Source organism: Gossypium hirsutum, chromosome A12, assembly GCF_007990345.1.
Source record: "Gossypium hirsutum isolate 1008001.06 chromosome A12, Gossypium_hirsutum_v2.1, whole genome shotgun sequence".
In the NCBI taxonomy this organism is placed as follows: Eukaryota; Viridiplantae; Streptophyta; class Magnoliopsida; order Malvales; family Malvaceae; genus Gossypium; species Gossypium hirsutum.
This window is the reverse complement of record NC_053435.1, coordinates 5865130-5886299: the sequence shown is the minus strand read 5'-3', so window position 1 is coordinate 5886299 and position 21170 is coordinate 5865130. Positions and strand designations below refer to the sequence as shown.

The 21170-nt window shown below is 35.1% G+C and overlaps 1 long non-coding RNA gene and 1 other non-coding gene across 2 annotated transcripts; one reads left to right on the top strand and one right to left on the bottom strand.

Annotated features, from left to right (window-relative positions):
• The first annotated feature begins 390 nt into the window (after positions 1 to 390).
• On the top strand, positions 391 to 497 carry LOC121211681 (small nucleolar RNA R71). The gene has a single exon (XR_005906900.1). It is a non-coding gene; the product is annotated as a small nucleolar RNA R71 (small nucleolar RNA).
• Positions 498 to 17527: 17030 nt separating this feature from the next.
• LOC107932282 (uncharacterized) lies at positions 17528 to 20249 on the bottom strand. The gene is made up of 3 exons (XR_001693355.2): positions 19886 to 20249; positions 18854 to 19777; positions 17528 to 18765 (listed from the first exon to the last, which is right to left on the bottom strand). It is a non-coding gene; the product is annotated as an uncharacterized lncRNA (long non-coding RNA).
• Between the last annotated feature and the right edge of the window lie 921 nt (positions 20250 to 21170).

The following is a 21170-nucleotide window of genomic DNA, read 5'->3' as shown; positions in this document are numbered from 1 at the left end:
TAGTACATGGATTCTGGGTTTGATAGACATTCTTCAAACACATGTCCTTCCCCACAATAGACACAGGCTGTATTCTCATATTGGTTAGGTGGTTGAGCTGTAAAACTGTTAGACCCATTAGTGGTAAGATTATTTAACATTGAAGATATTGAAGATACCTGGGATGCAAGTGAAGTGAGAGTATCCACTTCATGGATTCCAGCAACTCGTCTTCCTAACATTGCTTGATTGGTTGGCCATTGATAATTGTTACTGACGATTCTCTCGATGATTTCATAAGCCTCATTGTATGACTTAGATAAGATAGCATCGTTAGCAGAAGCATCTACTACCATCCTTGTGTGAGCGTTGAGACCATTGTAAAATGTCTCAAGTTGGATGCAATGCGGAATTCTGTGATGAGGGCACTTTCGTAATAAATCTTTGAATCTTTCCCATGCCTCATACAAGGACTCATCATCTATTTTTTGGAAAGCAGTAATCTCATTTCTCAGCTTAACAATCTTGCTAGGAGGGAAATACTTCACAAGAAATCTCTCTGCTAACTCTTGCCATGTAGAAATCAAGTTCGGTGGTAGTGAGTTTCACCATGCTCGAACTCTGTCCCTCAGCGAGTACGGGAACAGTTTTAATCGTAATACATCTTCAGGTACTCCGGCAAGCTTGAAAGAGTCGCTCACCTCCATAAACGGTCTTAAATAAAGATGAGGATCTTCAGTAGGCATTCCACTGAACTGGCCCACTGTCTGAAGCATCTGGAACATAATTGGCTTCAGCTCGAATTGTTGTGCCTCGATCTCAGGTCTTCTAATACTTGGATTAAGGTCATTAAAAACTGGCACGACATATTGTCGTAAAGCTCTATCCCTATCATCGGCAATAAGGATAGGATTTTGAGCAAGGTTTGCTCCGTTTCCTTGATTGATATTCTCGAAATTCATCTCTTCGGTCCTTCTCAGGTTCACTTGTCTTCTTCGTTGGCGAAAGGTTCATTCTATTTCAGGGTCCACTGGGAGTAAGTCGAATTAATTAAGTAAGTAAAATTGAACAAGAAAATAAAAGAACCAAAATGTAAAAATAAATTCACAAATAATGTTTTTTTTTAAAAACAGTCCCTGGCAACAGCGCCAAAAAGTTGGAATGGTGGAAAGGTGCAAGTGTACACAATCGTAATAAGTAATAAAGTGACAAGTAAATGTCGAGTTATCGTACCCATAGGGACTGTAAAAAGCAATATTTATGAAATTAATTAAAACACTTTGGTGAGGTAAAAATGATTTTGGTTTGAAAAGAGTGATTTATAAACTAAGATTTTAAAACAAAGCAAACAATTTAAATAAAATAAAAGAGTTCTAGTGCACGATTTCAATTAAGATTTAATCAAGATGATATAATTGTATTGGATTAATTATACCTGTTTAACTTAGAAATATTAAATTCGTGCTTATGCTGTTATGAATAAATTCACGGCAACCCAGTAATTTGCTAACTTATGAACATATTTACTGATTAAAAGAATTCCATTTATCTCTTGAACATATCCCTGTGCCAATTCAACCGACTAAACAGATTTAATAAAGTAAACAGATTGAATTAAATTATCTCTCGCATATTCCTATGTCGATTCAACCGATTAATTCAACTTAATAAACATGTAAAAGATCATGTGAAGTAACAAAGTAGCCATACCTTGAAACAATTTAATCACAACAATCTTGCAAGTTATGCAAGGCATATGTATCGCCAAATACAATGCTGATTTAATTTTCAGTTACCTTAGAAGAATTAAACATGCACTGATTAAGTACTGAGTCCATTAATTGTAATTTCAATCCGTTTAAACAACTAATTCTTTAGTTATCTAAACAATTATAATGCCAGATAACCTAAGCATGATTTTACTTAATCAAGCATTTCACTGAGGCCTATAACAGCATAAACACTAATTTAATAATTCAAGTAGGCAAAACATTATCAACCCAACACGAATTAAATTCAAGCTAAATTGATTAAAATAACCATTTCAACAACAATATTTTTCATAGATATGTTCATCATAAAAACAATAGAAATTAAAAAGAAAGGGAACAGAAAGCAAATCCAGTGTTTCTCTGCGGCTCGACTGTTGCTCCGTTCTTAGTCTCCGTTGTCTTCGCTGAGTAAGGCTTCTATGAATCATTGATTGCTGCCCAAGATGGCTAAAGAACACCTCTTTCTCAAGAGAGGAAATCGGCACAAGAGGAAGGGAAAATGGGATGGAAAAATAGAGAGGAAACTTGAGAAAAGTGAAGAGAGGATGAGAGAATGTTGTAGAATGAGGGATGCTTTGAAATGGGCAGCATAGGGTGGCTTTTATAGCTGAAGAGGGCTGCTAAAAATAGCAAATTCAGCAGCCAAGAGAGCCCTCCCATGGCCGGCCACACACATGGCAAGGTTGAAGCTTTCAACCTTGCTAAAAATAGGCTGGGGCAAATCTACAAAGCCTAATAAAGGTGGGGTTTGAACGTAATTTTGAGGTTTTTCAAGGGCCTTTTTGCAAGCATATTTTATCATCTAAATTTCTGATTTGGATCAGCCAATGGACGGTTCTGGTCAGCCCAATTAGTGGCTGGTTCGGCTCACTTCATTCAGTTCAACAAGTGCGGTTCACTAGGCCCTTTCTTCATAATTAATTAAAATTAATTCATTCAACCTAAATTAAATAGGAAATAAATTACAATTAATTTAATTATTAATTAATACACATTTTTGGACCGTCTTGGGCTGGAAATTAATTGGCCTCGATACTACAAATTGCTCTCGGTTTTGTTCTTCTCGCAGTGTTCACAGGGCCCTTTTTCTCCAATTGTGTAATTCTGTCAAAAATAACCAAATTTAATCAAAATTAACTATAAAATTAATTAAAATTCATAATTTTCATATTTTTAACATAATTTAATTATTTTATAATATTTAATTATTTTTTGACAAGAATTTAATCGAATTTGCATGAATTTAAGTAGAATTGGGTATGAAAAAGTAAATAAATTTTTGTGTTTCCAACAGCATCTAGGGTTTTCGAGGCATAAAAAATGACATGAGGTTCTTTGTCTATCTTTTTCCCTAACACGGCCCTCACACTGTGTTCGCTTGCATTACACATAATTTCAAAGGGGTAGTTCCAATCTTGTGCTTGTACTATAAGAGCGGACACCAACTTCTGCTTGAGTGTATCAAAAGCCTCTTTGCATTTCTGGTCGAATTCAAATTTCTTATCTTTCTACAATAACTAGCATAGTGGTTCAGCTACTTTGGAGAAGTTCTTTATAAATCTTCTGTAAAATCCTACATGGCCAAGGAAAGAACGTATCTCTCTCATAATAGAGGGATATGTCAAAGAATTTATAATGTCAGTTTTGGCCTTATCGACCTCAATTCCCTTAGCTAAAACTATATGACCTAGAATCAAACATTTGTCTACCATAAAATGACACTTTTCATAATTCTAGACAAGATTAAATTCTATGTACCTACTTAAAATTATCGTGAGGTTTTTAAGGCATTCGTCAAAACAATTCCTATACACAGTAAAATCATCCACAAAAACTTCGATAATTTTTTCCACATATTCAGGAAATATACTCATCATGCATCTCTGAAAGGTGGTCGGTGCGTTGCAAAGTCCAAATGGCATCCTTTTGTACGCAAATGTACCGAATAGGCACGTAAAAGTGGTCTTTTCGTGGTCTTCTGGTGCAACTGGGATTTGGCAGAAACCTGAGTATCCATTAAGACAACAAAAGTGAGTTTTACTAGCTAATCTCTCAAGTATTTGTTTTATAAAAGGAATGGGGAAATGATCTTTTCTAGTGTAAGAGTTCAACTTCCTGTAATCAATGCAGACATGCCACCTATTTTGCACTCGAGTTGGTACCAAGTCACCTTCAGCATTTTTCTTTACTGTCACGCCCGTTTTCTTGGGCACCACTTGTACCGGACTTACCCATCTGCTGTCAGAAATGGGGTAGATTATGTCAGCATCCAGCAGCCTAATTATCTCCTTTTTTACTACCTCCATCATATTCGGGTTCAACTGTTTTTTCCCCTTTCATCTTGGTTTAGTGTTTTCCTCCAAGTAGATTTTATGTGTGCATGTTAAAGGGCTTATCCAACAGCAGCATATTGATCTCAACATTTCTGAATGTTTCGATGATCTTTTTATCTTTTTTGCCCTTTCGACATTGATTTAATCATCCTAGAAATGGAGGTTGAATTTTTGGTAATGGGGGTTTCGCTCCGGCCTATTCATCATTTTCGGGATTTTTCTGGGCAACTTCTTGGCCAAGATTCCTGCCAAAAATTGGTTCCAGTACCTTTCCACTTCGCAGCATCACTGCATTCGCATTTTGTCTCGGGTTCGGTTCTGTTTGTGATTGCAGCTTCCCTTAATAACTCATTTTCTCAATTGATGTGGTCAGTTCTCTTATAAATCCTCAGTTTTTTGTTGAAAATCAAGCATATTAGCTGTTAATTTATTGACCAAAGTTTCCAGAGAGTTACCTGAATCTGTGGCTATTATGGAACCCAATTTTGGTATTGCTGGTTATTTCGTGGATTAGCCCCATAACTCAAGTTAGGGTGGTCCCTCCATCCTGGGTTGTAGGTATTAGCATAAGAGTCTTATTGCCTTTGTGGTGGTCTAGGGAAATTTCCCAGAGCATCTAAATGAGGCATAGTATCATCATACAAACTGGAATATGCATCAGTTGTATGTTCAAGTGTAGCACATATTCTGCATACTCGGGCTTGTTTTATTTTTTCTGCAACAAAAGAATTCACAATATTAGTAAGTCTATCAACTTTATCTTCTAAGATTGAATTACTTAGCTGGTGAACCCTTCTGGTGGGTTTAGGATTGGCTCAGAACTGCCGATTATTTGCGGACATCGTAGAGATCAATTCTCTTGTTTTTAGGGAGTCATGTTGACCAATACTCCTCCACTAGCGGCATCTACTATGTTCATCTCTATGAGTTTCAAGCCTTCATAAAAATATTGGAGAAGAGATTGTTCTGTTATACCGTGTTGCGAAAAGCTCGCACACAACTTCTTAAATCGTTCCCAATAGTCTTAAAGAGACTCTGCTTCTTTTTGCCTTATTCCAACTATCCTCCTTCTTAACTTAGCTACTCATGACGCTGGAAAAAACCTGTTGAGAAATAAATGAGAAAGATCAGCCCAACTTGTAATAGAACGAGGAGGTAAATAAAACAGCCATTCCCTAGCTGAATCTGCTAGGGAAAAAGGGAAAGAACGCAACTTAATTTGATCCTCAGTTATCCCCTGAGGTTTCATACTAAGACAAACCATATGAAACTCTTTTAGATGTTTGTAGGGATTTTCATTTTACAACACATGAAAATTTGGCAGACAGAGGTTGGATTAAACGCGACTTTAGTACAAAATTAGTATCCATTGTAGGATACGCGATGCATAATGGCTGTTGTTCCGCTGGAGCTTCGACCAGTTGCCGAATTGTTTGAGCCATTTGTTGATATGCTAGATTTGGGTTTTCGTTAACGAATTGTTTGAGCCATTTGTTGATATGCTAGATTTGGGTTTTTGTTAACCCTAGCGTTAAGCACTTCTTCTAGGGAATCAACTTCTACTTTTTCACCTTCAAATGTTTGAGTAGGGTTTTTCTTAACCCTAGACTCTACTTCGTCGTCGATTCTGATTTTTGGTGGTGGGTTATTCTGAGTCCTAACCACTCCTGACTACTTTTTATGTAACTTTGTTTCCTTGCGATTGGCTCTCGCAATCTTCTCTATCTTTGAATCAAACGCAAGAGTACCTGGAGCAGATCTGGTCATAAGAAACAAAGAACAAGATTAGTACATTACCGATCTCAGGCAACGGTGCCAAAATTTGATGCGGTCGTTGAGAGCACCAAAAATATCCTATTCCTAAAAAATATAATAAAAATAATAGTATAAGGGAAGTAGGGTCAAATCCTCAAGGACCGGATTTGTACAGTTGCGTGTTCCTCGAAATCCTGGTCAGAATCATGCCCAAGAAAACCTATGTACCTGGAAAAAAATTAAAAGTTTTGATCTGGAAAAAATAAAATAAAATAGAATTAAAAGTTTTGATTGGAATTTCGAAAATTAAAAACAATAGAAATAAAAAAAAGTTGAGGAAAAGGTATTCTTATGAAGAGATTCCAGCCTCCGGTTGCCTCGATCCGCCTTGGGTTCAGTACTTGGCTTTTAGGTAATCCTTCTCAAACAGAATAAGCCAGTTATAGTGGAAGAGGATGCCTACGACCTCCAACTCCAAGAATTTAGACTTACAATTTAAGAGAACCTAACTCTAGCCAGCAATCGCTTCTGTAGGATCATCTTATGCTAGATCATCACTTCTCAATGGCGAATCCACGCCATTTTGTCTCTTGGGCTCGCCAACTTCTGACACAGTAAGCTAACGAACCGACTGTGCAACCTTTATAAAACATACAAAGCAGCCACCTTTACACACTTTGAGAAGAACACCTTTTAAGGGACATGGACGGAAGCGTCAGCCCCGTAATGCGGAGAAGTAATGAATATTCATCGAGAAGGCTAAGTACAAATTCTAAGCCTTATAAACCCTTTTTGGGGAATTTTGACAACCTTCGGCTAGATAAATTTAGCGGCTCATGACTTTTGGGGAAAAACAAATAAATATAATGAGAATGAAATTTTTATTGAAAGAAAATATGAAAAGAACAAAAGAGCTAAACTTTATGGGGAGAGAGTGTTTACAGGAAAGATGATGTAAAATTTGAGTCACTCCATCCCCTATTTATGGTACTAGGAAATCTAGTCTAATCCTACTTAAATTCTAAAAGATAAATACATATAAATAAAGATAATTTAAGATAATTAAAGATAAATGAAAATAAATCCTAAAATTAAATCTAAATAATAATCATTAATAATTATCCTAATATAATTAAACATTAAATAGAGTCTTGTGCTATAAAATCTTTTTTTTTTACACTTTTGCCCTTATGTCTTTCATTCTTGTATTTTTGGCACCACCTTTTTTCCTATGTCGCATGTTGGCCCATTTTATCTTCAAATTTGCACTTTTTGCCTCCATTTTAGTCCCTGAAAGATAAAAGACCATAAATAGCTGAAATTAGTAGGGTCATACACAAAATAAACATGCAATTAGCACATAAAAATATGTCATTCTAGAGTACTACCATTAAGGGTGTTACAGTTTTTGTAGGCCCTATTTATAATACCCCGAAATTTAGGGTTAGAAGTTTTGAGGTTTTGATTAGGGTCATTGAATAGGTCAAGCACTTGAGTGGGTTTTCACGTTTTAATGTCAGAATGGGTCTGCTAGTCTGGTGGTTGGGTGTGTGTTAGTTCACCTCTGGGTTCTGGGTTCGAGTTCTCATGTGTGTTTTGAGGAATTAATTTATTTTGGTTTTGCCTTTTAATTTTTAAAAAATTACTTTTAAAATTTGAAAGAGGAGTTTTTTGTTAGTTTGACGTTCTTTTCCTATTTCCTTTTTCATATTTTTCCTTTTTGTTCCCTCTAATATTTGTCGATTTTTCCCCAAATTTTAGTTCTTTTGATTTCTTATTTCTTTCATTTTACACACGTTATTGTTGTCTGTCAAGACTGATCATCCTTGTCTGTTTTGTTTTATCGGAGGTGAAGCGAGTAAGTTTTGCTTATGAGGGTTTATGATAGAATTGCTCATGTTTCTATTATTTGTTAATGGGAGTTCTTATAGTTTAAGTTTATGTGTAAAATTGTGGTTTCCGAACTGTTGGTGAGGGAGAATCGATTGATCTTTGCTGCTTGATATCGATTCTAAGGTGTGTGTTCTGAAACGGTTTAACTTTTGTATCGAATTGCAGTGAAATTTTATAATGTCTTGTGTGTTTATGAAATTGGTTAATTGAAGTATCATATTGTTTCCGAATTGCATGAAATTCTATATATTTCAGTACATTTCTAGATTTCCAAAGGATGAGAATTATTTTGGCGTCAAAAGCATGACTTTTAGGCTATTTTGGTGTGGTTTCGTGTCCACACGGGTGGCCACACATGCGTGTACCCCACACGGGCGTGTGCCCTACATGGGTGGCTCACACAGCCAAGCGAAATTGGGAATTAGGGTTTTTGGAAAAAAATTGTACCAGATGGCCTGGCCACACGAGCATGTGTACCAAAACAGGCGTGTGTCTCCTCCACACGGACATGTGTGGCCTTCACATAAGCGTGTAGACCTCCATAATGCCTAGGCACTTCCATACAGCCAAGGCACACGGCCATGTGGCCCTATTTTGTAGAATTTTTGTTTTGCGTCATAAACTGTCTGTTTTATGTTTTTATGTAATCCGACCCTCATTCAAGCCTCGGTAAGTGTGTTTGGGACTCAAGTTAGTTTGGTTCATGTATATATATGCGTTTATGGGCTTTAATTTTATTGCTCCTTTATGTGATGAATAAGTATGATTTTATTATTGTTGTCGTAACTAAATATTGGAATACAAGTATAATCAAATCTGAATCTGTTCAAACTAGAAATGTTAATGTCCGTTTCTGTATGTTGTCTGTGTAATGTGTGCATAGTTGTATGCATGAAAACTTTAGGATCTGATTATGAAGAGAAGGAAGACAGACTTAGCAGTTTTAACTGCGATACTTTTGAATAGTGGTCTACCGCACTATCCTATATGTATATCAGCTTAGCTGTATACAGTTACTCAGGTGGCATAGTTCCACGTTGTGGTGTGTAGGGTGGATGAACCTATTACGGTTCTATGCGTTGTGCTTGGATGGACGAAGTGGTGTTTGGTTGGTGGGATGGGATTTTGACTTGTGCATCCGTTCGCATCTAAATACACGTCTATTTGTCAAAATATTTTGTCTGTTTGTGTAAACTTCTGGTTATTGACAATATAGTTAATGCCATGCAATAGGATCTGATTATTGCATATAATTGGAAATTCATTTCTGTGGTTTGATATTGTATTTGACATACCAACTGAGGCTTTCGTAAGTGATATTTTTATACATATGCTTGTCTGAAGTATTTATTGTCACCCCGTCTTTTGCAATTTGTTTATGTTTCGAACACACACTAAGCTCGCATAGCTTATCTCTGTAGCGTCTTTCCTTTCAGGTACTTTCTGTGTTTTGGAGCTGAACTTGGCATATCGAAGGTCTCAGAAAGATGCGGTTTGATTTGGTTTAAGTAGAATCTCATAAGTTTTATTCAGATAATTTTAAGTCGATTTGTAAAATGATTATATAAACTGTGGTACAAGTTTTTATGTTGGACTTTCGTAAGGTGTTATTTGGACTGAAATTTAGAAATCATGGATTTTTTTTTCGAATGTTTGCCGCCGGCTTAATATTGTTTCAAACATAATGAACAAAAAAGTTTTTCTTGGTTTGAATTAAAGTTTTTGTTTCTGCCACTTTTGGTGGCCAATGTAACTTCCAGGATTCGGTCTAAACTTCTAGGCCAAGTTTTGAGGTGTTACACCATCTTACTCACCGCAACAAACACCTTTTCAGCTATACAATTTGTTAACAGTAATTGGTTCATATTATTTGTTGTACATCTATCCACTCTCGACAATACATGCTCCAAATTCCCTATTCCTTTTGACGCAAATAGACTAATAAAATAATTCTTAGCAATTTCTTCCACTTCATCTTCACTCGTGGCTACATTCCTATCCACATTTTGCAATCCTCGTATCCAGTTCAAACGTTTACGTCAGGATACAAAATTGTGAATTTTTTTTGTATTTTTATCTCCTAAACGTAGTCAATTTGTTTAAGCCCTTTGTTCCCTGTACATTTCATCCTTCTCCATCTCTAGATTGAGGTGTATCTTTGTGTTGATTATTTCTGCCAAGATTTAATTATTCCTTTTTTTTTTTAACTCGGATAGAATTTTCAAATCTCTTATTCAATCACCTAGGCACTTTAGTCTATTTTTCTTTTATTCCCTTTTCTCATATCAATAAATTGGACTTAAAGGCTTCTAATTTGTCCAGCATTGAATTCAAAACGTCTTCCCTAATCTGACGAATTTCCTCTTCATATGTTTCCTCCAATACCCACCAAACTTCAAACCAAAATTTCTTTTTTTCCCTTCTCCTATTTTCTAGATCCAACTGTATTAGAAAAGGACAATGATCAAAAAAAGAATGCGGTAAATTTCTAATAGAATATTCATAGAACAGGTACATCCAATCAGTATTTTCCACTATTTATCTAACTTTTCACGGATATTCATTTTCGGTAAATTTCCTCTTTCCCAAGTGAAATGTGATCCCAAAAAACCCGCATCCATCAATTGATAGTCGTCTAACATCCTTTAAAAATTTTCCATCTATTATTCATACCACGACCTTCTTCCTCTCTTTTCAAAAGAGTATAAAATTTCATTGAAATCCCATAGACAATCCAAGGAAATTCTTGATCTTCCTAAAGACGCAATAAATCCCAACCCTCCTCCCTATGATGAACATCTGGAAATTTATAAAACCCATTAGCCTCCATTTACTTCCACATTCATCCATCTGAATATTCACATCAGTGTGGTTTTTTTTTTTTTGAAAAACTTCTCAATTGTACAAGATCATTCCCATTCCATGTTAAGTTAAGACTACCTTTCGTATCATTCACTAAAACATCAATCCTATTTGCAAAACCACATCTCATTTGGGCTTTTTCCATTTGTACACCATCTAATTTAGTCTCCATTAAGAAGATTATAGGTCTTTAACATCTATCGAAGCCTTCGTTTAGCCTGCGTACTCCTCAATTCGCAGATATTCCAACGTAATATTTTTATAGTGCCCGGTCGACTTGCCTCTTGGTAGCCGTCAATACAAGATAAGAATAAGCATTTGACTAGTCTTCCATAACCCCTAACGAATCATGATAGTCAGAAACATTAAAGTCCAAAAAAACCATTTTGGGCTTCTTCTTTCCATCATCACTCTCAATCAAATTATCCTCCAAGTCTTGCTCCATTTCCACCCAGCTCAATTCTTTAGAATGCTCCACCATATTTAACGTTTATTGATTTGAGAATCCTTCCAAATTAAATCCCAAGATTGGGTGAATATTTGTCCATAAATCCTATCCTAATTTATTTCCTTGAATTCCTCCCTAAACCATGCATGAAATGATTTATTTTCTTATTTTCATCATCCCCTTCCTCATGAAGCTAGACATTGTTCATGGTTATGGCCCTAATTGATTGAGCTTTAAGGTTAAAATTCTATCCCAACTCCAAATTATCTCTTCTTTTGTTCAATCTAACTGGACAAAATTTGTCATTATGGCTTAAGTAGCCACATAAAAAGCAAAACAAAGTAAGCTTCTTATATCTAAAATTAATATGGGCAAATTTGAAAAAAGAAATCATTATCTTTTTTCTTCTCTTCAAAGGTTTTCTCACATCCAGATTGAATCTGATCCTTAGAAAGCTTTTGACCCCCTAATTCACCTGATTCGTGTTATAGTCTATAAAACACCCGATAAAATTTCCCAATTGCTTTGCCATTGTTTCCGAAAAAAACCTGGCAGTAAATCATGAACTTGAACCTAGAAAGCCAAAAACACCAATGGGACTTGCACTGAATCTTTATTCTTTTCTAAACGATGGATGATCAATAAATGATTGTTAAAAGTCTAGGGAGCTCCTTTGATCACCCGATTGATATCCATTTCATGAAAGAATTTGAACAAAAAATGCCTACCTCCTAGGTCTGATATCTAAACTCCCCTTAAAAGTGTGCCACAAATTTTCCACGCTATTTCTTATTGTTGGAAAATAAACAACACTGGCTGTTAAAAAATAACCAACTAAGCAGTGGTCAAACACCGATTTTTGTATCCCCAGATCTATTGGCAATAGTAATGCCTCATCTTCCCCAGCTTCTACATTCAGCCCCGCCATCTCTTTCTCCATAGTCAAAGAATAACAAACACACTAAAAAAACTTCCAAACGAGAGAAAATCCAAGGCAAAAGTGATAAAAGCAAGCACTATGATTTAAAAATCACAAAAACACAAAGACAAAATCGTGTTATGAAAGCAAAAAAAATGTGCTACAGAGAGCAGACAATTTTTAGTAAGTTTTTTGCCTTACTGTAACGTTAAACTTGAATCTTTGACATAAATTCATATGTTCTTTATAGTTTCAAATTTAGCAAAAAAAATTTCAAATCTTAATGTTCGTAGCCACCATTGATTGCCATGCTCCACCGCCAACCACCACTCACCGATGGCCATTTGAGTGCAAATTTCATCATTCTTTTTTATTTTTTTTTCCGTTCTCTTTTTTTTGTTCAGTGTTCATTTTTCCAAAAAATTAAAGAACATGTTTTTCTAGATCTACAAGTCATTTTCAAAACTTCAACTCCAAAATTGGGTATTCTTCATAAACTTCTCTTTCCCTGTTTAGATGACTTGAACAATACCTAAAACAATTTGAGTTGCATTGGCTAAAACTTGGATTTGTGCCCTTTGATGTATTTACTTTTTTATTTTTTGGTGTATTGTGATAATAGTTTTGATATGGATATGACTGTGGTAATGGAAAATATCAATGATTTTTTTTTATTGGGTAAAAAGATGAAGAAGAAGAAGAAAGAGTGGGGAAGAAGACAGAGGAGGAGAGAGAGAGAACATGGGAAAAGAATGGAATTATTTTATTTTTATTAATTTAATTTAATATATATATTTTTAAGTAAAAAAAAGGAATTTACAAAAATATTTAGTTTTTTATTTGATTTAATTTTATTTAAAAATTATTTTAATTCCATGTAAATTTAAAAAAATACATCCATTTGTATAATTTTTATAATTTATGTACTTTTTAGCTTATATTTTTAGAATCTTTTATATATATTTATTTCCATTTTTTTTATAAAATTTAAGGTTTAATAATAAAAAAACTTGTATATTCTATAAGAGAATGTCTCGTGATGTTTTTTCATTAATCAAAATACGTTACGTAATATTGTTTTATTGATCAAAGTTGTCAAATAAATTTTTTAATATTCCTTACAACATAAAAAAGTGTACTTTAATATGAAATTAAGCAAAAAAAATATCAAAATGAAAAAACAAATATAGTTGGGCGCACAAATCCAACGCTTTGTAGCTCTCGCTTCCACTTATGAAAGTTGGGTTTTAAATATTTTACTAATATAAGAAATAAATTTTACAAGTCTGCCTTTTGGCACGATTCTCTGTCTGCCGTTTGGCACGATTTTCTTCACTCCTGTTTTCTTTTATAGTTTTCTTTAAACTTTCTAAATTCGTCATCTTCTTTTTCATTTGCTATCTGGTGGGGTCTGCTGAATCCTTCATGGAAGAGGAGTTGACAAATCTGAGTCTTTTAGATGAAGAGGAAGAAGCTTTTCACGAGGAAGGTGTGGTGGTGGAAAAATCTTTTCAATTCTGTTTAGTGGGACGCTGCCTAACAGACAGTGTTGTACATTTCTCTTCACTGCGGAACACTATGGCTGATCTCTGGCACCCTATTGGGGGGATTTGCATTACAGATCTCGGAGACAAAAAGTATCTCTTTCAATTTTTTCACGAGGTTAACATCCATAGAGTACTTGCTGGAACACGGTGGTTCTTTAATAACCATCTACTTATACTTCAAAGACTTCCAATGGGAGAAAATCCAGCAACATTAGCGCTAAACTTTACCGAGTTTTGGATACAAGTTCATGAATTACCATCAGGGATCATGACCAAAACGATGGCTAAACAGTTTGGTAATTTTTGTGGTAAATTCCTTCAATACGACACTTCAATACTGTCTTTGGGTCTCAAACAATACATGCATATTCGTGTTTTCTTGGATGTATCTGCCCCATTGAAACGTAAGAAGAAGCTCCAGATTGGGAAAACTATGACTGTTTATGCCAAATTTAAGTATGAAAAGCTTAGTCTATTTTGTTTTATTTGTAGAAGATTGGGTCATGGAGAAAGTTACTGTCCACATCGATTAAAAATTAAATTTTCAAAAATAATTTTTGGCTAGGACTTAACATTGCGAGCTGTACCAAAGCGTCGAAACTTGGTATTTGCAAAGTTGCAAAGTTTCAATCAAAATTTCTTATTAAATGAGGGGAATGATACAGGGCGGAAATTAGGTGGAAATATGGGGAATCAAATGTCAAATATCAATTTAAATCAATTGGGATCTAATCAACAACAATCCCCTATTGTGCAAAGTCAAGGGCGTAATTGGAGCAAAGGTGGTATCCATAATGATGAGTTGGAGTATGAGCCTATGGATTTGATCTCAGAGGAGGAAAATGACCCTATTGCAATGTTGGAAGGAAAGAAGAGACAGCGAGTAGTGATAGGCCCACTTGTTATTTTGGGTTTGTAGACACTCAATTTTTCCCGAGCCCAGAAATAAGTCCATAAATAATAAACCTAAAAAAAAACGAAGTCCAAGTTCAATCTAGAATTACAAATATAATTCGGCCCGACCGAAATGGCCCATTACTTGAAAAGATTTATGGTCCATCTACAAGCTTGACTCATATGGAAATATAATCTTCAATGATATGCAATCTTAAATATGATTACAATCTTAGATATGATATGCAATCTTAGAAGATATGATTTTGTAATCTTAGAGATTTAATTTGTAGATACCTTTTAATCTTAACCGTTGATATAATTGACCTGTACCGTTGGATTTGAGGAAGTTTAACTATAAATAAAGACTTCTCTCTTCATTGTAAACACACTTGAGTTTTGGGAAGCAATAAGAATTCTTGAGAGCATTCACTCAAATTTCTTTCTCTCTTGCGTTCTTACTCTTTGTGGTTTGTTTTTATTTTATTCTTCGTCTATCTTAGTTTTTCAACCTTTTTTTTACTTTAATTTCTTCATTTTTTCAAATATGCATATTTATTCCTATCTTTTATACATTTGATTATTTATTTTATATATTATAATATTTAACCTTTTTATTTAGATTATTTTCAAATATATATTTTCTATGCATGTATATATATTATATTATCATTTCATGTATTTTGAACTATTGCATTATATTTTTATAATTTGTAAATGTTCTATTTATTCATTTTTTTTAGTGTATGTCATTTATTTTATTTGTGCATAGTTTCATTTTTTTATATGCTATGTTTAATTATTTCTTTTATATGCTATTTTATGATATATATCGTTGTATAATTTTTGCATGTATTACATTTTTCTTTTAGTTTACTCATGTTTTTATTTGTTTATTATCTTATATTTACTCTAGTATAATTTTTTTTATTAAACGTATGTTAATGTTATTTAATTTTGCCTTAATGATATTATTTATGTTTGTACGGTAATGTTAGAATATTTTGTACATCTATTCTTCATGATGCATTAATATGTCATCCTAAAATGTCATTTAAAATAATATTCTAAGATTTTTTTTTTAAAAAAATAAAAAGCAAGACTTGATGTTTGAAAACTTCGAGAAAAGTAGTGCCCTAACTCATTGGGTTGCGACTTTTCTCGTTGAATTCGAATAGTCAAGCACCCTTCTAAGTGATTTTGAGTTTTCAAAACTTAAACAATTATTTCGAGATTTCAAAACATTGTGTCCTAACTTACTGGATAATGCGTTTTGTTATTTCAAGATAAAAATTTTCGAAAGACTAGCTTAATTTCTAAGGTTTTAAAATGTTGCGTCCTAACTTAACTCGTTTGAAATAAGTGAGCCTTAATTTTTAAAATTGAGACATTCTAATTAAAAGAGGTTTGCATATTAAAACTTCCAAATTTTCGACATTAAAGACACTTGATAAACAATTAGGTACCAATTTTTGAGCGCTACGAGAGTGCTAACCCTTTCTCGTACGTAACCAACTCCAAAACCCGTTTTCTCTACTTTCATAAACCAAAATTAATGTTTTAAAACAAAATATTTTATAATGTGATCCAATCACACCTAAAAAGATTGGTGACGACTCCCGTTTTCGTTTTTCTTAAAGTCTATCCCATTTTCTGAAACTAAATTTAAAAATGGTTTCGACAGGGTTCTATTGCTGGAAATGACTCTTTGGATTTATCAGCTAGCTCTAGTGGTCAGAGTAGCCGAGCACAATGAAAATACTTAGCTGGAATGTTCATGGTTTGGGGAGACCACGAACTATAAAAAGGCTCAGGAATAAGTTGAGAGCCATTAATCCCCAAATTTTTTTTCGTATGGAGACAAAATTAAGCTAAAAAAATGGAATTGATCAGGTTGAAATGCGATTTTGAAAATGGGATTGATATTGACGTTGAGGTTCATGACAATGAAGGAGGTGGCGTATGGCGGTTCGAAATCCGGATGAAAGATATAGACGAGATTTTTGGAATCTTCTAAGGAAGCTAAGCTCTGACCATTCTATCCCTTGGGTTGTACTCAGGGACTTCAAGGAAATTGCAAACTCTTTTGAGAAAAAAGGAGGTTGTCTTAGATCAGCACGTCAGATGATGGAACTTCGTATGGTGTTAAAGGACTACAGCCTCAATGATTTAGGATTTATAGGCCGGTGGTTCATTTGGGAAAGAGGAAGGTTCGCTTCTACAAATAATAGAGAGCGGCTGGATCGTGGAGTGGCTACGTTTGATTGGGTGGATCTTTTCCCAGGATACCAAGTTCAACATTTGAGTCATTACAAATCAAGTTATTAAATATTTCGAACAAATCTTGAAATTCATTTTCCGACCATTGTCCCATTCTTCTTGATACCACGAGAGTGCGACGAAATGATCGATCGACATCATAATGCTACGACGTTTCGATTTAAGGCTAAATGGTGCCTTGAAAGCCCCTTTGAGGAGATGGTTAAAAATTGGTGGGAAAATACTACTAGTAGCATACCGTGCAGATTAGAGAGTAAGTCGTCATATGCAAAATTTGAGTAAAGCCGAAGATGAAAAGAAATAGAGGGAGTTAGAAGACAGGCTCTATTGCCTCTATAATCAGGATCCTTCGGATGAGATGTTAGCTGAAATCACGGAGATCCAATTACAGCTTAATCTAGATGCAGATAAAGAAGAGTTATTCTAGGAGCAACGTGTCCGAGTTAACTGGCTCAAGAATGGTGATCGCAACACAAGCTACTTTCATAAGATTGCTGTTCAACAACTATTTCATAGGCGAGGAGAAAAAATTACATCGCCAGAGGGGACCATAAAGATTGCTTCGTGTTATTTTGTAAAACTATTTTCAGCTTCCAATGTGGGACTAGATGAGCACTTATTGAGCTAGTAGAGAAAAAAAGTTACTGATAGTATGAATGATAGGTTGCTTAGACAGTTTACGGAGGAGGATATTGATTACGCAATTAAGTTGATGGTGCCTCTGAAAGCACCTGGTATTGATGGTTTTCCCGCTAATTTTTTCCAAAGGTTCTGGCTTATTGTTGGACCGGAGATTTCTAATTATTGTTTATCCATTCTCAATAATCAATCTGAAATAGGGGATATTAATAAAACACGCATCATTTTGATTCCCAAGGTCGATAAACCAAAAAACGTCACAATTTAGACCCACAAGCCTTTGTAACGTTGTTTACAAAATTATTGCAAAAGTTCTAATTATTCATATGAGTTCAATTTTGGGTAGTTGTATCAATGAAGCTCAAAGGGATTTTACTCCAGGAAGACATTGCTTATGAGGTCCTTGAAAAAGAGCGGCAAAAGAGGGAATTTTATGCTTAAACTCGATATGAGTAAAGAGTATGACCGGGATGAGTGGGATTTTCTTACAGGTATGATGAAGCACTTGGGTTTCCATGAGGATTGGATTGTCCTCATCATGAGAAGTGTATGCTTGGTTTCCTATCCTTTTTCTCTTAATGGAATTGATAGAATGGTTTTTTCCTTCAATAGGATTAAGACAAGGATATCTCTTAGGCCCTATCTATTTCTCATCTGTGCTAAAGGGTTCTCTATCAGGATGCAAAAAAAAAAAAGGTTGGATGATGGGCACAACTATTGGAAGGGAAAGACTGGCTATTAATCATCTGTTCTTTGCAGATGATTGTATCCTTTTCGGTGATGCTTCGTATGAGGGGGCTAAAGTGGTCCAAGATATCATTCGGGAATATGAAATGGTCTCGAGACAGAGGGTGAATCAATCCTAAAAAGTATCTTGGACTCCCTATGATGGTGGGTCGACGAAAAAATAGGCTTTTGCTCATTTTGCTGATAGGTTCAAGAAAAGAGTTGAAGGGTGGAGTTTGCGATTTTTGTCAATTGGGGGAAAGGAGGTTTTCATCAAATTAGTTTTGCAGGTAACTCCACTTTATGCTATGCAATGCTTTTTTTTTTCCAAAAACGTTATGTTGTACACTAGAAGGAATTATGAATAGATTCTGGTGGTCAAATAATAAGAAGTCAAAGGGGATTCATTGGAGTAGTTGGGATAAATTATGCTATCCGAAATGCGCTGGTGGGTTAGGTTTTAAAAACTTGTTCTTGTTTAATAAGGCCTTATTGGCAAAACAGGTTTGGCGTATTTTATTTCAACCTCATTGTCTCTTAGCTAGAGTTTTAAAAGCTCGTTATTTTCTGTTTTTGGATATATTATCTGCGAAAATTGGTTCTTACCCTTCTTTTACCTGGAGAAGGGTCTGCAGCGCTAGGGAGTTGATAGCGGAAGGGATTGTGTGGCGGATTGGAAGTGGTGCTTGCGTCAATATCTAGAATGACCCTTAGCTGCCTGGAAGAGATAATAACAGAGTTTAAATCCAGCAGATCAGGCCTAATTGGACGACAGTTAATCAACTGATTGAATCTGAATCTAATACCTGGAATAGGGTGCTGGTGGAAAAAATAGTTGATGAGGAAACAGCAGCTCGAATCTTTGCTATTCCGATTTCTGGAGGTAGTTCGGAGGATGTGATAGTTTGGAAGCACGAAGGTTCGGGGGAATACATTGTAAAGAGTGGATATAGAGTTCTCACTATAGCTAATTTACAATACAACACCCAAGTTTCCCCTATGAATGATGCTTACAAAGATTTTTACAAAGCCTTATGGTCACTAAATATCCCATTAAAAATCAAAATCCATAACTGGAGGCTGATTAATGATTTGTTGCCTCATTTTGGTAATCTGGCGCGACGGAAGTTGAGTGTGGATGTTGCTTACCCTTTGTGTAAGACAGATCTGGAGGATTCAAATCATTTGGTATGGTCCTGTGATATTTTACAGCGTGTTTGGGCTTCTTTACAAATAAAGATCCCACCGCTGGAAGCTTCGTGGTGTAGTAAGAGGCGTTTTGTTAAAACGTTTTCTGCAGCAGATGAGCATCAGAAACGAGTTATTTCTATTTCCATTTGGGGGCTTTGGTATCGCAGAAACAAATTAATCCATGAAGGGTCAAGTTCTCTATGCAAGAATTCTTAGGGTTCATTCGAGGTTATGAACAAGAGATCAGTCTAACTTAAGAGAGTCTCCATTCTCCTCTTAAAGTGATGACGAAAGATCTGTGGAGACCCCCAGATGAGGGAGTTATCAAGCTAAACTTTGATGCGTCTTTCCAAAAAGAAGCCAAAATCGCTACAACAGTAGTATTAGCCAGAGATTCTACAGGACCAATTTTAGGAGCAGAAACTTATCTGTTTGAAGATGTCGTTGACGCATTTGTAGCAGAAGCGCGGGCTTGTGAAAGAGCACTAATCTATGCGACTGAGATGGGCTTTCGGTGTCTGCTAGTAGAAGGTGACTCTCTGTCAGTTATCAAGAGCATTAAGAAGGGAGGGGAAGACAAATCGGTTCTTAGGTAGATTACTCAACATATTTGCAAAATGGGGTTGAGTTTTGATGAGGTATCTTACCTGTTTGTGCCCAGAATCGTTAACCGAGCAGCCCATACTCTTGCATTGGAAGGCCGGAGAAGACAGGTTTGCGGTGGATAGGGTAATGGTGTGCCTGAATTGGTGAAGAAGATGGTAACGGCAGACAGATTGTCTTGGTTCCAGAGTCTCTAGGGTTCCTCTCGGTGGCTTTGAAATTGGAGAAGGTTCGATGAATCTCCAACGTTGTGTTCAAAGCTTTTGCTCTCTCCTTTACTCGGTTCCGATTTTCAACTTAGAGAGAGGCTTGGCTGATATTTTAAAGATGAAGAGGTTTGGCTCAAGACGTTTTCTTGCTGTTTTTTTTAGACTGGTAGTTTCTAGGAGTTCATTTATTACTGCTTAGACAGCTGTTTCCTTTTCTTCTGTTGCCTATCTTTTCATGTTACTGTTTGTAGTTTTTCAGACGTTTCTTTTGCCTTGAGCCGTGCAATAATAATACCAGCCAGTTATATTCAAAAAAAAATATTTTACTATATATATATATGTTTTACACCTACTTTGTATTTATTGCTTAATTAAATTATTTGAAATCTATCAGTGAAATTTTTTTATATAAAATTAATACCAAAGTTCGCACCCAAAAAAATTAAATCTCCCAACCACTCATCTATTTTCAGTTTTTTTTTGTAATTATACATAATATTATTAAAATACATAAACTCTGCGTATAGAAATTATGAATTTAAAACACATATGCTTGTTTAAAAATAATGTATAATAAATAATGAAACGTATGTGTAATTGCCCAAATTCATCCAGCTCAACATAAAACCAAAAATAAAAAATCCAAGTCCATTTACAAAAAAAATTGGCCCAAATAAAAAAGAGTTCGGCAGCCAAATCTATCTACTAACCCTAATACCTAATAACCCAAAGCCCAATAGCCAAATTATCCTAAACTAATAGAAACCTTAAATTCACCTAAGAGTCTCGGCGCCACTCCTTCGCCACGTCAGTAGACACACCGTCCGAGGTCTCTCCCCTTCCTTTCACCGAATGGCAAGGCGCATCTCCCCAACACTGTTGACCTTGTCACGAATACTTGCAAAGAAGAAGGTAGAGAACAGAAAGAAAAAATGGCAGAAAAAAGCAAAAAAAAAGAGAAGAAAATATTTTATAATATATTCGGTTATAAAAGCCATAACAATGGCCTGTATTTTTTGACACAACAAAAAAATCGAATACGAAGAAAAAACGTTAAAAGAAAAAACAAAGGTGATTCATTTTTTATTTTATTTTGAAAAGCATAATAATTAAAAATAAA